The sequence below is a fragment of the Drosophila miranda genome (assembly GCF_003369915.1).
Source record: "Drosophila miranda strain MSH22 chromosome Y unlocalized genomic scaffold, D.miranda_PacBio2.1 Contig_Y1_pilon, whole genome shotgun sequence".
NCBI classification, from domain to species: domain Eukaryota; kingdom Metazoa; phylum Arthropoda; class Insecta; order Diptera; family Drosophilidae; genus Drosophila; species Drosophila miranda.
The window spans coordinates 9,442,288-9,466,856 of NW_022881603.1; the positions used below are offsets into that span (position 1 = coordinate 9,442,288).

A 24,569-nucleotide genomic window follows, 5' to 3' on the forward strand; every position below is an offset into this window, starting at 1 on the left:
TACATGTGTATACTTATGTATATATGTTGTTGGACTTTCTACGCGACATTGTAAAACGATAAATTTCTACAGACAATTATTGTATAGGCGCTGGCGTATCTGAAGCAACAGAGACTTTATATAGATTTACCACACAGGTTCGTTGGGGTCGGGTGAAGCTGAAATACAACAAAATTATCTGTGTGAAAGTGGGAAGAAGACACAGAAATATTTGCTGTTGTTCTGCAGGTTATATTTATAAAGATTCACCTCAAGAACGGCTGATCATCAGCTGGCGGCTGAGAGTTTGCCATCGCAGAGTCAAACATTCATTTTCATTTCTGGTACGCTCGCGAGTGGACGTGCGGACCGATACGCCGATAATAGATATACCCGAATTCGATATACCTCTATATATACTACATATATAAGCCCATACATATAGAGAGGTGGTAGGATCTATCCATAGATCTGTCACCTGTCGCGTGTCGCGAGAGGTTGCAACCTCTCTGTGAAAATAAAGTTCGTGATCGAAGCGCGAGTGTTTTTCTAATCAAAAATCGTTTGAACATGAAGCCAGTGAAAGGCATTTCTTCAATAAATTTGCAAAAGTTACGAGACACATCCTCAGATTGCAGTGCGAAAACCAAGTGAGTGATGGCTGATGCCTGATGCCAAACAATTCTTGGAGAACCATTCAAATGGAGATGAGCTGAGCGCATTCAATGCCCGTTGATTATGTAAAAAACGAGTGAAAAAGTGTGCAAATGAGAGAGGGAGAAGAGAGTGTGAATGATAGAGAACGAAAGCCGTGAAAATGTCACCTGGTTGCCACTAACCATTCGCCCTCATTCGTGAAAAGCTGTCAGAATTTATTTTCATATTTCTTCAGTAGCGTTCTTGGCAATTTCTATCTTTTGTAGCCGTTGAAATTTATTAAGCTCGACACAATAATGTATATAGATGGCTATGGCTATATGAGGATCCCCCTGTGTGTGTGTTTGTTTGTAGTGTAGTGTGCTCATCAAAAAGCATAGCAATAATTTGCCCACACAGATACGAGCAAACACACACACACACACACACACAGGCAGGGGCACCACATTGCTCATACGCCGCGTTGTTGCCTTATTTTTAGTTCGATTCAATCAGCGACATTTTCAGAGCTTTTCTGATTATATTTTGCGCCAGCTGTTTGCTGTTTTGTTTTTGTCTTTTGGGCTCTTTCTCTCTCTTATCATCGATTGTCTTGTTTTCTTTTGTTTCGCTGTTCCCTCTTTTTTCCCATTTCCCATTTGCTTGTGGCTTCATTTTCACCTTTAATATCTTTGTGTCGCTTATTTCAGTATACACCATGAGATGTGTACAGCAATCTGCAATTGCATTTCATTTTTCATTTCGAGAGGTAAAAAACAAATGCAAAAGATGACATGGCATTTGGCAATGGATTTTTGTTGGTAGCCGAAAAGCAGGCAACGCTTTTTCATTATGCTTTAGTGTGACCATTCACTCGCCTCTTTCATTCCACTCTCTCCTCCGTTGTCATGGCTTCTGAGGAAGTTCAAGGTCGTTGGCCAACTTCTGGTTAAGCCTGTGGGTTCAATTAGAAAACTACTCTCTCAATTTTCTTGGTAATCTTCTGAGAACCAAAACAGAACTTTAATTAAATTATTGACTCGAAATGTGTCTGTTTTTGAATTGTGCCTCGGAGAATGGAAGCAGTGTATTACAAGCTTGCAAACGGCCTGCTATTATTGTCTTTAATTGAACACGACTTCTCCTTTGCTTGGGGGTAAATTAAACTCATCTCTGGCGCCATGACACCTGCCATATGGGCATTGCTACGATTGTACGCCTATTGTTGCCAATGAAATTTGCGCACTGGTGGGGTGCTCATTAACCTGGACATATTCATGGGTGCATTCAAGGCGCTTATCCGCCACTCTGCACAATGCTTTGAGCACAGCCGCAATTTCATTATGCAGCTTCATAGAGCACCCACTGACAATCCACCGCTGTGCAGTGCGTCCAAACGCATTCATTATCGCATTGACTGTGGCTGCCTTTGTGGCACTATAATTAAGTCGGCACCATGCGGCTTATGACCATCATATCAATGGGCAGGTACCAAATTATTGGCGAAATGGAACTGATCATTCAGAAGCAGGCCTTTGTTTCTGTTTGGGTTCCTGTAAAGCATCGGCCAAGAGCTCAGTCGATTAATCATCAAATTTGGCACTGTCAATCGCTTTAATTCGGTTCCACTTCTCACTCTCACTCTCTACGCTCTCCTCTCTCCTCTCTTTTTGGCAGGAAGCAGAGCTAAGAGCCAAACAGCAGGGCCCCGCCCAAGGCCGCCTCGGATACCGGAAGCCCAGTCGAAGAAGAGGCAAAAGCAGAAACAGCGCAGAAAATGTAAGTAATTGTTGATGACCATCGTTCCATTTGAACGGCTCTGAATATTTAAAGTTATCCAAAGAGTATAAATTTCACTTGATTTCTTCTCCTTTGCAGAAGTTTCGATTGCATCTGTGCTCGGATCTGTCTGCTCCACTTATTTATAGCACGAAAATATTTTGCATTTCTATCTTTGGAATTCCCTCTGCAATCTGCAGCCAGTGAATTCCGGGCTAGCGGGCTTCTATTTTTAGCCAACACATTTCCACTCCCAAAAGGGAGACTGGCAGCGGGAGTCGTGACAAAGTTCCGACCTTGAGAAGCAACATTTTTGCTGTTCAACGAAGGTTTCCCCTGCTCCCGAAAGGGAGTACTGGGAAAGTGTCGGGGAAAGTGAAAACTTTTCAATTAGCCAACTCGAGATTAGCAGTATGTGGCACAAGTGGAATGTTGAGTAGAGCATTTTCTCCGACCAATGCTCGCTCCAATTTTCAATGAAGTTTATTTTTAGGGCCTGTTACAGCGAGATACAGAGGCGCACGCAGAAATAGCCCGTTCCGCAGCCATGGGATAGATGGAAAATGCCGGCGTGTGGCCAAATTAATACACACTCATTTCATGACGTCAACCAGCGGTGTGTACATAGATTATACGAGTTGGACCAATTGGTATCCGACGGATAAGCAAATAAGTTGGCCGCACTTAGAAATGCTTTCTTCGAGAGAACTTCATCTCCAATCCACAAGCCGCAAGCCACACGCACAGAGGAACTCTTACATGTAAAGTATTTGTATCTTCTGTATCTCATTAATGGGCTGCACCTATAGATATACACACATATATATTTTTGCGTTTCTCTGACGATCGCACATTTTGTTTTGCTTCTCTCTCTCATATCGGGATACATGGTCGTCTGCAGATACACAGAGAGCGAGAGAGAGAGAGAGAGAGAGAGAGAGAGAGAGAGAGAGAGAGAGAGAGAGTGAGAGAGAGTGAGAGCGAGTGAGAGACGATTTGTATATATTTAAAATATTATAGACTGCTCTTGTTTTGCTTGGCTCATGTGCTTGGCAATTTTCACTTGCCTTCAGTCGCTTTTTACATTTCCAATCGAATTCTACGAGGCGCGTTGCCCAACAAAACTTTAACTAAAACAAAAAAAAAAACAACTTGTATATACTATATATAGATTTATTGAAAGTTTAGCAAATATAAATCAATCGGAAGTCGCGCACACATTTAATGAAAGTGCCCCGGATCGAGAAACGAGGAAAAACCAATTGCATTTTATGATTGCCTTCGAGTGCCGCTTTGACAGCACCAGCAGCAACGCTTGCCCATTTTCCATTTTCTATTGGTGAGTTTTCCTTCTCCGCCTTTTCTTTTTTGTTGGTGGGGTTTTTAGACGAGTTGGCTGTTTGGCTGCGGTTTAGTGTGACCCAAATTTCATCGAATTCATTTCAATTTATTTGTGTTGATTTCAATTTTCAATGTTTTCTGCGTGCTGCTGCTGCTGCTGCTGCTCCTGATGATGGTGATGATGGCTCTGTGTCCGCTGCCTGTCACTCGACGGCAAGGAGTTTGACCCATTTCTGTGTCTGTGTCAGTTTAAGTTTTTCTTTTGGCAGCGCATTGTGAGCCATGCCAATTTGTTGAGGGTCAAGTGTTTGCCGCATTTCCGTTTCCTGTCTACCGTTTAACGCTCACACTGCTCACATAACTCGATTTAATTTTAACCCACCCAAGGTTAATGAATCTCTTGCTGTTTTCTGTTGTACCAGCAACTGTGGCCATCGATCTCTCGAGGAAAACAAAGAAAAACAACCTCATCTATAGACTAATTAGAGGAACTATCCGTTTGGTTTGTCATCCAATGCCACACATTCATTGCGGACATCCGCTATCCACTTTCCGCCTAATTTGCTGCGTATTAAAAGCATTTTGGAGTTGCACGGAATTTTATCAGATATTTTACACACTTATACGGGCTGCGCTCAGCCACACACGAGCATCATGGGAGACCTTTCAGCTTTTCAATGCCAGCTGACACCCTCTCAACCCTCTCTTCTGAACTCTTTTCATAGCTGGGGGAACCGCCGAAAGATTTAACTCAGAGCTCGAGTCTGCCAGAGATCGCCGGGAGACGAGTTCGCTGGTTGTTTCCATTATGCCGGAGAGCAGAGCTCTGCTCTATTCATTTTAATCCTTTCAGCGGGCCATTCACAAATGCAATGGCTAAATTAGTTTTGCCACACATCCCCCCCCCCCCCCCCCCCCCCCCCCGCTTCCCACCCCCTCTATTCAGGACCCGCTCTGCTGTACGCACAATTTCTGCTAGCGACAAAATTTCTATTCAATTTGATTTTAAGCGCATTTTCCAGTTAATTGCACAGCTTTCGCATATGTCCGTGTGTCGGACGTATGGATACAAGCACAACAATTTTCGTGGCAGAGGCGTGTCACATATATTTTGAACTTTTGGCCGCATTAAATTGATGACTTAAATATCCGTAGCAACAAACATACAACAAAATGCTTCCATAATAATACCACTATCTGGGCACATAGCATACGTATATTTACGAGCAGGAAGTGCGCACTGGTTTGGGCACGACAACCGTTTGGGCAGTCAGCGCAAAATCGCATTTATATTTATACATTATATGTATATACGAGTATGAGCAGAATTTCTCTTCTGTGCGCTGCCTGCCTCTCTCTCTTTCTCTCTTTAAGATATGTGTGTCATTTTTATACCCGATACTCAAAATGAGTATTGGGGTATATTAGATTTGTGGTAAAAGTGGATGTGTGTAACGTCCAGAAGGAATCGTTTCCGACCCTATAAAGTATATATATTCTTGATCAGCATCAATAGCCGAGTCATTTGAGCCCTGTCTGTCTGTCCGTCCGTCCGTCTGTCCGTCTGTCCGTCCCCTTCAGCGCCTAGTGCTTAAAGACTATAAGAGCTAGAGCAACGATGTTTTGGATCCAGACTTCTGTGATATGTCACTGCTACAAAAATATTTCAAAACTTCGCCCCGGCCACTTCCGCCCCCACAAAGGACGAAAATCTGTGACATCCACAATTTTAAAGATATGAGAAAACCAAAAACGTAGAATTGTAGAGACCATATCTTTAAGACTGCGGAATCTGAATTAGATCGTATTATTATTATAGCCAGCATCAAGAAAACAATTTCCTTTTTTGTTATCGTTCTGTCTCTCTCTAACACACACGTAGCATAGGCGGCTTTGCTTAGAGTAAAACATTAGCGCCTAGATCTCAGAGACTTTAAAAGCCAGAGCAACCAAATTTGGTATCCACACTCCTGTGATATCGGACCTTGACCATTTTGTGTCAAAATTTCGCCACACCCCCTTCCGCCCCCGCAAAGGACGAAAATCTGGGGATATTCAAAAATCTCAGAGACTATTAAGGCTAGAGTAACCAAATTTGGTATCCGCACTCCTGTTAGATCTTACTATAAAACGTGTATCTCAAAATTTCGCCCCACCTCCTTCCGCCCACACAAAGAACGAAAATCTGTTGCATCCACAATATTGCACATTCGAGAAAACTAAAAACGCAGAATCATAGATAACGACCATATCTATCAGATTGCTGAATCTGGTTTAGATCAGATCATTTTTATAGCCAATAGGAACAAATCAATTTGCAGTGGCTACGCAGCGCCCGACGTCACGCTCAGACTGATTTTCTGTCTCTCTCGCACGCACTCTTTGTCGTGTCGTTTAATATTAGCCATACTGACTTAGTATCGGGTATAACCGTAGAGTTGCGGTGTCCGCAGCCACTCACAACGTTCCCCCTCGTTATTATTAAAATCTCAACGCAAGAGGTGCAGGAAGAGACGTATTAAGAGCAATTGACATGGCTAAGGCGCACTCGAGCTTATGAGGAATTGTAGCTTACGAGAAGGGAAAATCCTTTATTGAAGAGCGATATCATCGGAATGAATTTAAGGGCTTACTGAGAAAATTGTCCGAAAATAAATATAGAAGAGCTTGGTAAATTTCATGCAGAGGTAACAGAAAAAACTCCGCCATGTCCTTCATTCTGGATTTGTCTGCCTTAAAGTTCGAAAAAAATTATAAAGGAGCTTTGAATAAAAAGAGAAAAGCAAGGGTGCATACATATATTGCATTTAATGCATTTATTTCATATTTCCTTGTTTATCTTCAAATTTAAAATTAATCTCAACTGTTGTAATAACCCATTGAATGCGAAATATCCAAAAATCTTTGGATACCAATTTCAATGAGTGTCTCGTATGACTCATTAAAAGTTTATGTGGAGATTGCATTAGATTTCCTGCGCGTATTAAACCGGTCGCAACCCGAAACATCAGCAGAATATCGGTCTCTTGTAAATAAACTTGTCGGAGCCGCTTTTAATGAAGCAGCCATAAGAAGATTTGTGGCTTAGTGTATTTTGGCCGGGCCAAATGAAGCCCGACGACAGGGAGGGGCAAGCTCCGATGGCAGCCCGCGACTTACAATACGACAACGAAATGGTCAATTTATTGTATGACTTTTGGGGGCTGCCACGGCTGTGTTCATTCAAATGCAAGAATTTCCTGCCAATCGGATTTTTGGCGTGGATTTTTTTGGGAGCGAGCTTACCGACTGACTGTCTGACTGACTGACTGACTGACTGTCTTTCTGTCTGTTGTCTTATGATGAGCTTAAGGAGGGAGAGAAAGTGAATTTATAATGATATGAATATCAAATTGACAGCATCTTTTTGGTCTAATCGAATCAGGTCTAATGATTGTCTCTCTTCCTTTATCTTTCTATGTGTGCGTGCGTCCTCGCTTCGTTTTGGGGACACAGTGAGCCATGGAGCAATTTGAGCAGCTGTTGACGTGCTGCATATGCCTGGACAGGTATCGCATACCGAAGCTGCTGCCATGTCAGCACTCCTTCTGCATGGAGCCCTGCATGGAGGGACTGGTGGACTACGTGCGACGTCAGGTAAGGATATCATCATCATTAAGCATCAATCAAATCAGTATACATATGTATATACTATGTAAACTTTTAATAGCACGGTTTTATTATATGTTCTTCTTTCTTGATCGTCGTATTCGAATGAATGTGTGTTGGAACACTTGTCGAGGACAAGTATCGATATATCGAGTACATTGGTATTTCTTATAATACTATCGATGAGGAAATCTTAAACTAATATTCAAATCTTATAAGCTAATATTCATGTCTTACATTCGGGCAACCTGACTACAGATCGCCCACGATCTACACACTAAGGCATACAGTTGGTTAAACATTTCTTATTCGGTATTGTCTTACTTAACATACTATTTCATCGATTAACAACATGAGACCATGGTTTTATCCTTACGCTCTACCCAGGGTTTAAGCCTTGCTGGCTCTAGTATACTTCGGAATGGCATTTGCGTCAACTGACAGTCCTCAATGTCGACAACCTCATAACGATCATTATCCAATACTCTATTGATCCTGTACGGTCCTCGATATTTTGGTGCGAACTTCTTATTGATCCCCGGTGTTGTGTCCACATGCCGGACTGCTACATAGTCACCAGGTTCATACTTTAATGGGGCTCTATGTTTATGGGCATACATCTTCTCATTTATTTTCTGCGACAACCGTATGTTCTCACTTGCTATTTCTCTTATAGTTTCCAACTCTCTAAGTTCTGACGCTAACTTCTCCTCTAGGTATTCGTTTAATTCATCTACAACGGGTCCTTTCTGGGGTATTCCAAATAACAATGTGCTAGGTGTCTTTTTCGTACTGCTGTTAACGGAGTTATTAATGGCGTGCTCTACCTTGCTCATCAACCTATACCAATCGGCTTGCTCAAGGGGCTCTGACAGTTTTCCTAACATAGGAGTAAGAACACGATTCACCCGCTCCACTTGGCCATTCGCCTGCGGTGCACCTGTACCTACCTTAATGTGCTCTATCCCTCTCTCCTGCAGAAAACTAGAGAACTCTAACGAGGTGAAACAGGTCCCACGATCTAATATTATACTAGTAGGGCGACTATAGAAATCAAAATATTTACTTAAGGCATCCTTCGCTTCCCGCGTGCTGGTACTATTAACCGGGAACAATTTGACAAACTTAGTGAATGCATCTATTACCACAAGGAGGTGTTTTCGCACGTTGCTCATTTGTTGCACTTTCACTAAGCTCAATTTTACCACTGACGATTGGCCACAAATCATTTTGTATGAGAACACTTCTCATCAAAACTTCCCATGTGCTATAATTGTTTTCGTCCAGATTCTCAATATTTAAATTCATATTTCCACTCATTTTTTATACTTATTGTCCCACAGTGCAAAATTTGTAACTGTCGATCGTCTCATGCACAAAGCAACTACGACGACAATACTGTTGTCCGTGTCTTTCTTTTGTTTTTTCGTTTTCTTTTAAGTATCCCTCCGAGTTGCTATTTACACACACACACTCGGGATTTTCTAAGGCTTGGTATACACACTTTTGGGTATACACACTCGCGGTTTTGTGCGGCTTGGCATACGCACTTTTTGGTATACACACTTGAGTCTCCGTTCGCTTTTGTGTTTCTTGATCCGTTGGGACTGCTTTATTTTGGACTTTAAACCACGGCAACGGTCCGATTCGCTGCAAAAATCTAATCAAAAAAACACAATGCGAATTTGTTCAACTTGTTCTTTTGCCTTTCTATGTACACACATACACTAATGAGTCTATGCCATTTTTTTAACACTGCTTTTCACCAAACAATGTTTATTGTTTCTGTCTTATACTGTTTCTGGGTGAATTGGTGTCTGGGATTACAAGAATGTCATTACTAGACCTAATCTCCTCCTGATTTTTTGGCTCATTTTCTGGATCTTTAAATTGCTCGCTATCCATTTCGGGTTCAGAGTCCTAGTTTTGTTGAACCTCAATTGATGCCATGTCATTGGAACATGATGCATCTAGTTTCAGCCACCGCCACGCAAATAATTGGTAAGCATTTTCATTGTGTTGGCCCTACTCGGTAAAATACAGACAACCACTCACGGATACTCGTGCATAGATAGATAGATAGGTAGAAAGGTAGAAAGAGAGTTGCAATAACTGTCATGCGAATTGCAAAAGCCGCAAAGAGAGATTGATTTTTGTTGTTGAAGGCTGACAGGAGATGAAGAAACTTCACGAAAAGACGCACTCAAGATGCCTTCACATGAATCAGGACAAATGTGAAAGGTTTTTAAAGTTGCGCACAGCTAGTACAAGAAGATTAAGGCATATCAATTAAAGATAACTAACATCTTAGTGGAATGTTGGGGAAGAACCAAGTAACTTTGATAGCCTTAAGGTAGCTCAAAGGATACAAAGAATCATTCATTAAATCTGATTTTAAGCTTTGAATTGATGTAGTTAATTTTCTACGTGCGAATAAGCAAGACTAATCCAAATAATACCTTCCAATCTTCAGGTGAAATGCCCAGAATGCCGTGCCGAACATCGCATACCCTACAACGGCGTGCAGGCCTTTCCAACGAATTTAACGCTACAGCGCTTCCTGGAGCTGCACATCGAAATCACCGGAGAACTGCCCGATCCGACATCAGGTAAGGAACGCAAGCAATTAAAATGATTTTACTAGTCTCTGAAAAGCGATAGAGGAGAATCCTTTGAAGGGTCTCTCGCCTTATTTAATATAAAACGTCAAATTCCAAACTGCAATTTTCCCCTTTTGCTTCATTCGATTTGAGCAAAAATATTTGTGCAATAAAACAGAATCCTTTGAGTGCAGAAATCAGTAATTAGAAATCAGAAATCAGAAATCCTGGCGGCAGAGGCAAGCAAGGAATGTTATTAAAAAAAAAAATGCTGCCATGTAATCGTTTGTGTAACTTTAATTAAATTCCGCTAAAAGGGAAAACAAAAGAAATGGAAAACAACAAATGGGAAAAGCTATGGGTATGCCAGCCGAATGTACGAGTATGCTCGTCGAAATACTAAAATTTCCATTCGCCATAATGTTTGGGTTTCCAATTAAAAAGTCAGACACTTTCCCCGGCCATCTGACAGCAATTAAAACTAAGCAAAGCCAAATTGATTTTGTTTGAACAATTTGCATTTTGCCCGTCCACAAATTGCGGATCGTGCTGTCAGCATGACTCTGCGTATCTATCAGAATATATATATTCCAAGTGGCAAGGTTGATAGTTGTCGAAGTGAGTGAAATATGCAAATGTATTGCAACTTCTCAATTGTAATCAGCATTAAGTCGAGTACGAGGCATGGGGCATGGGGCATGGGGTAAGAGCTAATAAGGCAGACAAAGCATTTGGTTTCATTCGTATTTTCTTTTTTTTGTTTCTTATATTTTGGATAAATTTGGTTCTTGGGTATGCAAATGTGTGAAACAAAAGAATCCCTTTTGGCTTCTCGTTTCGCTCCTCGTTTCGTGTTATGGATATGGCAGGGACAACGACTGCAACTTTCATGTGGAATTCGTAAATTCACTTTTCCATATGATTACACAGAAAATATACAGAAGCCATATATTGGCATGCAGCATTCTGGCAGCTCTAAGTACATTGTACATGCATACATATCTCTCAATGTGCCCCTCTGTGTGCCGCTCAGTGGCAAGTTATTGTCAGGCCGGCGGATCTGCTGAGGAGTAAGGCGGGGAGTGTTCATCAGGCATTGCCAATGCCAGCAATTGATGCAGAAAAGTTGACGCTGTCGAGCTGAGAGTGCAGCAGTAGCGACATCTTCGCAGTGTTTGCTTTGTTGCCCCACTGAGGCAACTGAGGCGGCTCGTTATTTACATTGCAACAGTCAAGCCATCGACAACGAGCCAGGACTGCCTTGGCAAAGGATGTGGCACACACACACACACCCAGAGATAACAAGAAGGAAGGATTTGCTGGAGCAACGAAACTTCAAATACCCTCAATTGTATTCCTAGTAATAGATTGAAATCATATCTGGGAGCATGATGAAGAAACACATAAAAGTGTCCCTTGTGAGCTTTGCATGGATACAGTAGTTTATATGTCACCCATCTGATAGCCATAGTGGCCGGTTTGTGATCAAACTTGGTTAAATTATGTAGATCTATATAGTTGAGAAACTTTGCCTGATCTATGCACATAGCGAGTGCCTTCAAATTAAATATAGGATGCTCGAAGAAGATAAGCGATTCCTCCCAAAACTTACTCTCAAAACTTTATATTGCTAAACTTTCAGCGCTACCCTATTTACTTTTCTGTTAGGTATTATATTAATATCTATATACGGTCACACCATCCAAGGGATATAGAATAAAAGAGAATCTTGAAGACAACGCGTGCTTAAGTCTGAGTGTCAATACACTACATAATTGGCGACGAGCATAAAATAAAACGTATTAATATACATACACATGTTAAAAAAGCATATAATATATGAATAGCAACATGACGAAAAATGAAGCACCAACATTCTATCAAATGGCAACAATTGCTGAGTTTTCGCCACACCAAGAAACGTTCTGCATTTGGAAGGAAAAATTCGACATACATTTGTGCGAATTGAATGTGAAAGAGGAAAACACAAAAAAGGCAGTTTTGTTGAAGTCGATCGGTACAGCGGCTTACACTGTACTACATAGTTTGTGCAATCCGGTATCACCCGTATCAAAAGCATACAAAGAATTATGTGAAATTTTAAAAACACACTACACACCACCTACACTCATATTCAGAGAAAGAAAAAAATTTCACATGTCCACAAAAAGTGAAGATGAGACTGTAGCGGAATGGTATGCTCGAGTTAAACAATTGGCATTGGAATGCAAATTTGGCTCAAATCTGGAAGCGTTTGTATTAAACCAATTTGTGATGAGCCTTCCCAACCCTATATATGAAAGAATATGTGAAGAAGACGAAAATCTAACTCTGGCTGATGCACTCAAGAAGGCGATGATCATGGAGACGAAGATCAGCACAAGGAAGACAGAACACAACGTCAACTACATGCATCAAAAGAACGGGACTAGTCAATGGCAGAGGCAAAGAGGCGAGAACAGAGATCAAGCAAAGAGCAACGGCAGAAGTCATTTCAAGGGCAACCGAAACGTGAGTTACAGAGGCGGCAGAAGCGACGGTGACGGCGACGGCGAAAACGACTGCGACGCTGGCAGAGAAAAGAAGCAGCAGCCATGCACACACTGTGGCTGGCGAAATCATAACTCAAACAATTGCAAGTATAAGGCATGCAAATGTCACAGCTGTGGAAAAACAGGTCACTTGGCGAGCATTTGTAAAAATAAATCAAAAAAATCCGTAAATTATGTATCTCAAACAAAACATGACACCTATTCTGATAATAATTTTGATAATGATAATTATAACTTTTCTATCTATAGCGTTGATACAACCTCAACTAATGGAGTATATTATTTACCTGTAAAAATTGATGGAAACATAACGAAAATTGCTTGCGACACTGGTGCACCGTGCACATTGGTTCCAAAAACATTTTACGAAAGCTTAAATACCAGCAGACCACTTAGAAAATGTCTAGTTCCATATGTAGATTACAATGGAGATTCAATCAAAGTTATTGGTGAGTACGATGCAACGATCGAATATCGAGGTCTAAAAAAACAAATTGTTGTTGTTGTAACCAATGCAGTGAGTCCACCTTTGCTAGGTAGAACATTTTTGAGAGCTTTTAATTTTGAGTTAATGCAGGTGAACAATGTGTACGTAAATGAACCAAATTCTGTAATTACAGAACAGATTAAATCGGAGTTTGCTGAAGTTTTTGAGCCTCGTTTAGGTTCATATACTACGAATACGATATCGTTACTATTAAAAGAAGATGCAAAACCAATATTTTTCAAGCCTAGGTCAGTACCATTAGCATGGAAAGAAAAGATTGAAGTGCAGTTACGAAAATTCATAGATGATGGAATTTTAGAGCAAGTTGTTAGTTCTGAATGGGCAACACCTTTGGTACCGATTTTAAAACCAAACGGTGACATACGAATTTGTGGTGACTATAAGGTTACATTAAACCGGTCTTTAGTCGACGTAAAGTATCCACTACCTCGAATAGACGACATTTTTGCAGCGCTTGAAGGGGGTACACTGTATTCAAAACTTGACCTGTCAAATGCTTTCAATCAGCTAAATTTAGATGAGCAATCTCAAAATTTGTGTACTTGGAGCACACATATTGGACTATTGAAAGTTAAACGCTTACCATTTGGTATAAAAACTGCAGCAGCTATTTTTCAAAAAACAATGGAAGGGTTGTTTCAGGGTATGCGAGGAGTTGTGGTTTATCAAGATGACATAACAGTTACAGGACGAGATCTTCAAGAACATATTTCAAACCTAAAAGCTGTACTTAGAAAACTGAAATCAGTTGGAATTAAATTAAATGACAAGAAATGTGAGTTCTTTAAATCCAAAATTTGTTACCTAGGATTTTCAATTGACAGGATAGGACTGAGCAAAAACAATGATAGAGTTGCGAGTGTATTGTTTGCACCGGCTCCGGAAAACGTATCACAGCTTAGAGCTTTCATAGGCATGGTAAATTATTATTCAAAGTTTATCAATAATTTCGCTCAGATAATGAGTCCTTTATATGCATTATTAAAGAAAAATACCAAATTTAATTGGACACGCGAATGTCAGAGTGCATATGAAGAGGTAAAGAAAGAAGTAACTTCTGAACAAGTTTTAGTTCACTACAACCCAGATCAACCGTTAGTATTAACGACTGATGCTAGCAGTCATGCAGTTTCAGGTGTTTTATCACATAAATGCAATGAAGATATCAAACCAATAGCATTTGTATCAAGAGCATTATCCAAAAGCGAGCATAATTACAGTACAATCGAGAAAGAGGCCCTGGCTATAGTGTTCTGTGTGAGTAAATTAAGACAGTATCTTTTAGGAAACAAGTTCATCCTTCGAACAGATCACAAACCATTACTAAGCATATTTGGAGACCTGAAAGGACTTCCATTGATGGCCTCTGCACGAATGCAAAGATGGGCACTGACTTTGTCAGGTTTTCAATATACAGTTGAACACATAAAGGGGACCTTAAATATAGCAGATGGACTCTCAAGAATGCCTCAATGGGAAACGGCTGTACCAAACGAAGACTATAATTACATACATTTTATACAGTCCGAAAAGGTGTTCAAAATTAGCTTCAAAGAAATAGCTCGTGAAACACGACGTGACCCAATATTATCAAAAGTTTGTGAGGCAATTAACACTGGTTCGAAGACAAGATTAAAAGGCAGCGAGTTTTCTGCCTACATCTCTAAAACAAATGAACTTTCAGTGGAATATGATTGTATCTTATGGGGACACAGAGTAGTAATTCCAACCAAACTGAGACAAGCTATTTTAGCAGAATTTCATGCATCGCATTTGGGAATAGTAAAAACCAAAATGTTAGCACGTTCTTATGTGTGGTGGCCTTGCATGGATTCTGAAATTGAGAAATTAATTCGAGATTGTATTCCTTGTCAGGAACTACAATCAAGTCCAGAAAAGAGTCTGTTAATACCGTGGAAATCCACAGGAAAGGCTTGGAGTCGAGTACACATAGACTTTGCAGGACCAATTAGAGGTTTTCATTTATTGGTTATTATAGATTCTTATACAAAATGGGCAGAAGTATTCAAAACGAAGGAAATAACTTCATTGTTTACTATCAACAAGCTTAGAGAAGTATTTTGTCGATATGGTTTACCAGACGTGTTAGTTAGTGACAATGGACGACAGTTTACTTCTGATGATTTTAAAACGTTTATGAAAAACAATGGTGTTAATCACATTTTTACTGCTCCAGGACATCCAGCGACTAATGGTCAAGCAGAAAATTTTGTAAAGACTGTTAAGAAATCACTATATGCAAACATAAAGGCTAATGAAAGACAAGATTTTAATACAATTTTAAATAGATTTTTGATCGATTACCGAAATACGATTCATTGTACTACGGGCGAATCTCCTGCTAAATTATTTTTTGGTCGTACACTAAAAACAAGATTTTCGTTGTTAAAACCACCTACGGTCGAAAGCATAATAAATAAAAAACAGACTGAGTGTGTTGTAAATCACAAAGGTAGACGAAGCACAGAATTTTTAAAGGGTCAAAAAGTTATGGTTAGGGACTACAAAAATCCTAACAAAGCAAGCTGGACTCAGGCAACTGTAAAACAACAACTGGGCCCGCGTTCGTATTGTTGTATTTTGGCGAACAATAACAGAGAAATAAAACGTCACCTGGATCAAATTAGAAACCAAAGCACTAACAATCATACATCGCCTAATGCGAAAACACCTGATGTCGAAAGCAATTGTTCAGTAGATGACAATTCCAAAACCAACAATGAACAAATAGTTTCTCAACCAACACCCACCAGGAGAGAGTTGAGACCACGTGAGGCAGGGAAGGTAGTAAAGCGTATTTAACAATAAAATAATATAAAGAAAGGAATTATGAAATCAAATTATGTACAAATTAAACACTGAAACAAATACTAAACAGATTAAGAAGAAAGAAAAATACGAAATCACATAAATTTTATATACGCTAATTAGATTAAGTACACAAATCAAATTGTTATAAGAAAATAGATTTGTAAATGACATGTATATTAAACATCTAAGGAGAGGCGTGTTAGGTATTATATTAATATCTATATACGGTCACACCATCCAAGGGATATAGAATAAAAGAGAATCTTGAAGACAACGCGTGCTTAAGTCTGAGTGTCAATACACTACATTTTCTGTATTAGTAGATCCTACTAATCCATAATCCCTTCTTCTCTGGAAGATGGAGAGTAAGTAGTCTCCTCCTTGAGAAGTGTATAATGTACACAAACATCCATAACAGGCGCTTAGGTTCAGTTGATTTCTTGCTCTTGAAATCGCATCAGTGAATGCAACAGACATCCAGCCCGGAGTCTGCTCCGGCCCTGCCCCCCTACAGCATGGCAGACACGGAATGTGGAAGGACTTTGTTGCCAAGAGTGCAAATTGATGAGCTTCTGGCATGGCTGGCATTTTATTGTTCAACTCAAGGGAGCCAGGCAGGAAGTCATGTGGGGCCCCATTTGGGAGCGTATTTTGGGGGGACTGCTGGAAACGGAAGACAGATAGGGGGAGGAAAAAGCTAATTAATAATTGTGTGTCTCTCCATTCGTAGGTCAAATCATGGAACGTTGTGGCGTCTGCTCGGAGAAGGCCTATCTGTCTCATTGTGCGCACTGCGAGAAGAAGATTTGCGAGGACTGCAAGAGCGCCCACATGGATATACTCCGCCGTGAGATAACGCGCTTCAACTCACAGGTGAGTCCGGAACTGATCTTTCAATTGGCTTTTGCTTACGCATCACATACCCTCTTCAGATCCGCCGCAGCTTGCATCGACTGCAGGACTCCCTAGCCATCATCGAGAAGAACACCATGAGTCTGCAGACGAACGCGATCAGTGTGACGGAGGAGATCGACGAGATCTACCATCGTATTACCAAGGCTATCAAGGATCGCTCCGACCAACTGAAGGGCGAGATCGACCGCTACCTGGCCGTCGAGCTGCGCAACCTCACAACGCTCAAGGAGAATCTGGACCTGGAGATCACCAACATCGGCAGCAACTGCGACATTGTCGATAAGTACATGAACGGAACAGTCGAGTGGGACGACTGCGAGCTTATGGACACCAAGGAGATCTTCCTGAAGACCGTCGAGTTCCTGCGGCACTTCGAGTACGAGAACAACGACTACAGTCGCCGTGTGCGATTCCTCGTCTCCATCGATCCCAACCAGCTGGTGATGAACCTGGCCACCTTTGGCGACGTCAACATCGCGCCACACTCGACGCCGGGCGGCTCGGTGAGCAGCTCCCACCTAGCCCCTCCCAGCGGCCTCCAGCCCGGACTAATGCGCTCCAAGAGCGACCACCGCCTGGCCACCCAGTTCCGGCAGCAGGAGGAGCGTGGTGGCTACAACGACGAACCTGTCCTTGGCGGCCGGAAGTTCGGAGAGCGTCCCCAGCGCAGTGCCACCAACAGCGATCGCTATGGCGAGAGCAGCCGCTACGGCCGCTCGGAGTATGACTACGAGAACGATTACGAGAACGAGCCCACTTCCGGACGGAAACGCAAGTCCTCGCGCTTCCGGTCACGCTTTGTTCGCTCGCACCAGAACGACGACTCGGACACCGAGCAGCAGCAGCAGCAGCGTCAGCAGGAGCTGAAGGAGCGCAAGGACCGCGTTCTCGACAGCGAGGATGTGTCGCGTGGCCAGCTGAGTGGTATCATTCGCCTCAGTGACTGCTCCCGCGTCGTTCAGCGGCTGGCCGATATTGGCAAGGAGAAGAAGTCGGCCCAGGCCGCCGTCCAGGCAGCCATCCAGACCCAGAAGGCGGCCATGCAGCGCCAACAGCATAAGAGCCAACAACCAGCGGCAGCAGTTGATGAGGACGAACTGGCGCGCCAGAAACGTAAGAGTGCTGCTTCCTCTGGAGCAGCCACCTCGGCGGCCACCAGTGAGGCTGGCCAGGATCAGCGACCCAACAGCGAGCGGGTGGCGACCCTCAAGGGTCCCCGCGGCGGCGAGGACAGCGACGGCAGTGGCTCCAATCAGGCGTCAGCTCCGGTGCGTACAGCGACAGCAGCGACGCGAGCCGAGGTAAGTGTGAATGAGGCAAATACAGAAGAAGAAGGCGTGGCCAGTGGCAGTGACAGCGAAGTAGACGAGGAGAATGAGGAACAGGGGGCAGAACAGGAAGATCAGCAGCAGCAGGCAGAAGTAGAGGAAGCGGAAAACGAGTCCGAAGATTCATCGGAATATGAAGAAGTAACAGTCACCGAAAGCAGCGATGAAGAAGAGGATGTGGAGGTGGAGGCCGTACCTGAGGGAGAGCCCCAGGAGGTGCCAGTGATCAATGTCCTGCCTCCAGAGGGAGAGCTGTCCAGCAAAGTTCACGAAAGTCCTGCCGTGATCATAGGTCATCCAAATGAAGTTCAGACAGAGAAACCAGAAGAGGATTTAACATCCAATCAGAGTGAAGAAGAGGACGATGATGAGTACACAGAAGACGAGATAGAAGTGACCGATGACGAGGAAGAAGATGAGGATCAGGAAGAAGAAGAGACATGATAATCGGTATAAAGTCTCGCTGTCACTGTTTTTCCGGCACAGTATTTCCCCTGTTTGCATATCCCCCAATGAAAAAAGAAAATTTTAAAGAATTAATTACGTATACGCCATGTGTGCTTCGTTCTTTATTTGTGCTCCATCGTTCACACTTCCCCTCCGCTCCATAAGTGTTTGTCGAACCGTTCGAAACAGAGAGGGCAAACTTAAACTTGCCGTTAACAGTTAACTGTTATCGTTACTCTTACTATTAATCATACCATTTCCTTTAACAAAACATTTCCCTGGGTATTTTCCTTGCCTTTCCGTTCCTCTCTTTTCTGTTTTATTTTACTTTATGTTTTGTTCTTTCATATTTCGTTTGTTTGGTTTTTGTTTAAGTGTATTTTAAGTTGTGGTGTTCATTTATTTATATTTATTTCATTGTTTTCCCCATTTTCCGTTGTACTTGTATCACATTTCCCCCATTTTATTGTCTCGTGAGCGCCTTTCACTTAATGCTGTTTTGGGTCAGAACCTTTTGCTTGAAAGTCGCCATGAATATCCGGGCAGAAAGTTTCGGCCCAAAACTTCGGACATCAGAAATCGTCAATTGTACAATATTGTAGACATTCATCACTATATGTACATATATGTGTGCATATATGTATGTATGTATCGTATATGTATACTCGAATATAGAAATATATATTTTTTATACCCGATACTCAAAATGAGTATTGGGGTATATTAGATTTGTGGTAAAAGTGGATGTGTGTAACGTCCAGAAGGAATCGTTTCCGACCCCATAAAGTATATATATTCTTGATCAGCATCAATAGCCGAGTCGATTGAGCCCTGTCTGTCCCCTTCAGCGCCTAGTGCTCAAAGACTATAAGATCTAGAGCAACGATGTTTTGGATCCAGACTTCTGTGATATGTCACTGCTACAAAAATATTTCAAAACTTCGCCCCGCCCACTTCCGCCCCCACAAAGGACGAAAATCTGTGGCATCTACATTTTTAAAGATACGATAAAACCAAAAACGCTTAATCGTAGAGGATGACTATATGTTGTTGATCGTAAGATCTCAATCAGATCGTATAATCATTATAGCCAGAATCAAGAAAACAATTTCCTTCTTTCTCGCTCTGTCTCTCTCTAACACACAGGTTTCATGGTCGGTTTTGCCAATTGCAAAATATGAGTTCAAGGATCTCAGAACCTATAAGAGCCAGAGCAATCAAATTTGGTATCCACACTCCTGTGATATCGGACCTTGACTTTTTCGTGTCCAAATTTCGCCACACCCCCTTCCGCCCCCCAAAGGACGAAAATCTGGGGCATCCACAAATCTCAGAGACTATTAAGGCTAGAGTAACCAAATTTGGTATCCGCACTTCTGTTAGATCTCACTATAAAACGTATATCTCAGAATTTCGCCCCCCCTTCCGCCCCCACAAAGGACGAAAATCTGTTTCATCCACAATATTGCAGATTCGAGAAAACTAAAAACGCAGAGTCATAGATAACGACCACATCTATCAGATTGCTGAATCTGGATCAGATCGGATCATTTTTATAGCCAAAAGGAACAAATCAATTTGCAGTGGCTACGTAGCGCCCGACGTCACGGTCAGACTGATTTTCTGTCTCTCTCGCACGCACTCTTTGTCGTGTCGTTTAATATTAGCGGCGGAGGAGAGCCATACTGACTTAGTACCGGGTATAACTGTAGAGTTGCGTTGTCCGCAGCAACTCACAATGTTCCACCTCGTTATTTTAGTAGTTTAACATCTATTACCTTATCGTTAGTTAGAGTCTGGCAGCGGTTACAACGAATAAAACAACTAAATCAATTTACAAAATTTTCGTTTTGGATGTAACAAATATTTTCCTACAATTCTGTTTCTTTCGCACACCCTACTTCACTATCTCTATCTCTTTCTCTATCTCTTTCTCTGTTTGTTTTCTCTTCTTTTTGCAAGTGTACAAGCGATGTGGTAGTGATGCTAATTTGCTTAAATCTTACTAAATACATTTGGTCATTGCTGTCGAGCTGAATATACCACAGACCTAAATCAACCAAAGCGACATTTCTTCCTGTCTTTCTTTCTCACCCTCTCTCTCCCCCTCTCTGTCTCTCTCTCGCGTTGTTACCAGTGTCTCTCTGTTATTATTCTGAATATTTATTCTTTGTTTCATTCTTTTTTTGCGTTGCTATATCGTTGTTTTTCAATTTCTGATGTCCGCTGTAAATATTTCTGTTGTACATGTCTTTCAATCTTTTTTCTGTTTTTTCTGTTCTGTTAACACCCGCATCCTCTGCTCCACCCTCATTCATTCACCCATTCATTCACACATTGTTGCGTTGGCCTTACCCGAAACGCCCACAAAATGCCAACCCTGAGTTGGGGTTCAATGGCGAATATTTCACAATCATGCGACTGTCAGCGATGCGGCTGCTTCCGTCAGTTAACAATGTTTCCAGCTCTCTATATGTGTGAGTGTGAGTATGGGAGTATCTGTGTGAGAGGACGGGTACGTGTGTGTGAGCTATAAAGGGACATATGCACAGTAGCTACATATTTGTCTGGTTTTTGGCATTTACCGAAAGAAATAGGAAAAGGTTGTTCGATCAATTAGGAAAACATCAAAGGGATATGACAAAACGAGTCAATGATGAGTTATGAGAGGCATTGGACATTGTTAGATTGTTAGATGTTGATTGAGGGAAAAGTAATATCGAATGTTGCATTGGGAATGGAATTAATTTTGCCTGCCATCTCCCTCATTCCTCCACTGCCCGCACTCCCGCCTAACCATCATCTTCATGTTCATCGTATGCCTCAACGTCATGTTTCTCTCTCTCTCTCTCTCTGTCTGCATCTGAATTGCGTTTGTTGCTTGACCCTTTCGACTAACAGAAAGCCAGCGCCACAGACTCTGATGCAACTCCCACTCCTCCTACCACTCAACAGTCGAAACCGCCCGTCTCGGCCCAAGTTGCGGCAGTAAAGAAGACCCAGCGATCGGGTAGCAGTGACAGCAGTGCCTCCACCGAAAGCTCTGCCAGCTCTGGGGCAGCAGCCACAGCTGCAGCAGCAGCGGCAGCCTCGGCGGCTCCCAGCAGCAGAAGTCAGCAGAAGGCGCCCAGCACGGCGCGTCATTCGAGTGCCCGAGACTCGGTAGCCACCGGCGCAGTGCCGGAGAAGAAGCCTTTCGTTAGCCGCTTCCTGCCCCAGCACAGCACCCCGGCCACCGCTAATGGTACGGCGGACAAGAAGAAGGCCGAATCCAGCTCGAGCAGCGAGGAGGAGACCAGCTCGGAGTCCGAGTCAGAGTCGGAGCCGGAGACCAAGCCCAAGGCGAGTGCGACCAGCAGCAGCAACAGTGCCAGCAAGTCCACGCCCAGCAGCGCCCCCAGCTCGACAACGGCAGCTCCACCAGCGGCAGCTCCTATCGTGATCGCCTGGAAGCCCGGCGTGCTTCCCGCGACGACACTGCGCTAGCGGCGGCATCGCGCAGCACTTATGCCACGCCCTCGAGCAGCGGCTATGGCAGCGGGAGCAGCAGCAGCGCCCGCACACGCACCGTGCCCGCGCCACATCATGCGGGAGAGAGCGAGGACCGTTATGGCAGCAGCAGCGGCACTGGCAGCAGGTATTTCCTTCCCGGGGGCCACAGTTCCGCCATTTTGTAGTTTCTATAACTGGACTAATTTGCATGGCTAATGAATCGAGGGCACAAACACGATACACACACTCACACTCTCGAATCTAGACGCTTATATGCTACTGATGATACAAAGATACACGCACCGCACAGATACATATCTGATGAGCACGGAGTAAACATGCATAGATTGTCTGTCAAGTATCGCTGTTGATGTTCAGTCGGTAATTTGTTTTACTGTTTTTTTGTAGGTCAAAACTAATTGAATTACACTTAACCAAACTGCCTGCAATTAATTTTCATAATTTCAATTCTAAATAGATCTATATACTCGCACAGATTGGCTTTAATTGAAATGCATAATGGATTTCATGTTGGTTTTGGTTTGCGATACATTACCCTGAAAAGTAGGCAACACGTTTTGTGTTCGGAGGTCCCCGAGTTTCCCCGAGCTTCCCCATGTTGAATGCCTTTTAATGTGTGCTTATTTCGACTCTCTTTTGTATCTGTTCTCTGCTCCCGCCGCTGCAGCTTTGTACAATTGCTCCGTGCTGGCGCTAACCTGGTATTGGCCATTTTGTTGCTCATACGACTCGTGTGGCGTCTAATTGTCAAGTTCATAACCTTCACATAAGCCAAAGAACGAAACCAAAGACATACACATAACCCCAGATAGGTAAACACACACACACACACACACGCTCTACACATTTCTATCACTCTCTCTTTGTGTTCTCTCTCTCTCTCTGTGTTGATCTTTGCAGTGCACTGCCCTTTAGCATACCGTACATAAGCAGACCCAACCGGGCCCGCTACCGAAAGCGTCTTGCCGATGTCTAGCCAGATATACAGACATATACACATCTACAAATACATATGTGAAATTCTATTCAATTCATAGTTCAATTACTTGTTAACCCTAACGATAATTGAGTTCGGCCCACGGCTCCCCACTAACCGACTAAAGAACTTCCGAATCAATCGAAACACTAATCCATTAGTGATAAGAACTATTGATTAAATATTTAAATGTTTCAACGAAAGCAAAAGAAACGAGGGGGAACGTTGTGAGTTGCTGCGGACACCGCAACTCTACAGTTATACCCGATACTTAGTCAGTATGGCTCTCCTCCGGCAGACGCCGCTAATATTAAACGACACGACAAAGAGTGCGTGCGAGAGAGACTGAAAATCAGTCTGACCGTGACGTCGGGCGCTGCGTAGCCACTGCAAATTGATTTGTTCCTTTTCGCTATAAAAATGATCCGATCTGATCCAGATTCAGCAATCTGATAGATGTGGTCGTTATCTATGATTCTGCGTTTTTAGTTTTCTCGAATCTGCAATATTGTGGATGAAACAGATTTTCGTCCTTTGTGGGGCGGAAGGGGGGCGAAATTCTGAGATATACGTTTTATAGTGAGATCTAACAGAAGTGCGGATACCAAATTTGGTTACTCTAGCCTTAATAGTCTCTGAGATTTGTGGATGCCCCAGATTTTCGTCCTTTGGGGGGGCGGAAGGGGGTGTGGCGAAATTTGGACACGAAAAAGTCAAGGTCCGATATCACAGGAGTGTGGATACCAAATTTGATTGCTCTGGCTCTTATAGGTTCTGAGATCCTTGAGCTCATATTTTGCAATTGGCAAAACCGACCATGAAACCTGTGTGTTAGAGAGAGACAGAGCGAGAAAGAAGGAAATTGTTTTCTTGATTCTGGCTATAATAATTATACGATCTGATTGAGATCTTACGATCTAGAACATATAGTCATCCTCTACGATTCAGCGTTTTTGGCTTTATCGTATCTTTAAAAATGTGGATGCCACAGATTTTCGTCCTTTGTGGGGGCGGAAGTGGGCGGGGCGAAGTTTTGAAATATTTTTGTAGCAGTGACATATCACAGAATTCTGGATCCAAAACATCGTTGCTCTAGATCTTATAGTCTTTGAGCACTAGGCGCTGAAGGGGACGGACGGACGGACGGACGGACGGACGGAGAGACGGACAGACAGACAGGGCTCAATCGACTCGGCTATTGATGCTGATAAAGAATATATATACTTTATGGGGTCGGAAACGATTCCTTCTGGACGTTACACACATCCACTTTTACCACAAATCTAATATACCCCAATACTCATTTTGAGTTTTGGGTATAAAAACCTGTGCAAGCTTCCTCTTTCATAGCATATTTTTGAGTACTTGGAGCTGCTACAGAAGTCTCTTCCTTCCAGAGGAGGATGATGATGATGTTGACGATGATGTCGCTTTCAAAGAGCCACTCAAAGGGCTGGAAATTAACTTTACTTCACCGTTTGTCTGTCTCCCTTTGTCGGTCAGTCCGCCTGTCTT

At 42.7% G+C, this 24,569-nt stretch overlaps 1 pseudogene; it reads left to right on the forward strand.

Moving 5' to 3' along the window:
- The first annotated feature begins 353 nt into the window (after positions 1 to 353).
- Positions 354 to 24,569, forward strand: part of LOC117190884 — a 36,834-nt pseudogene continuing 12,618 nt past the window's right edge.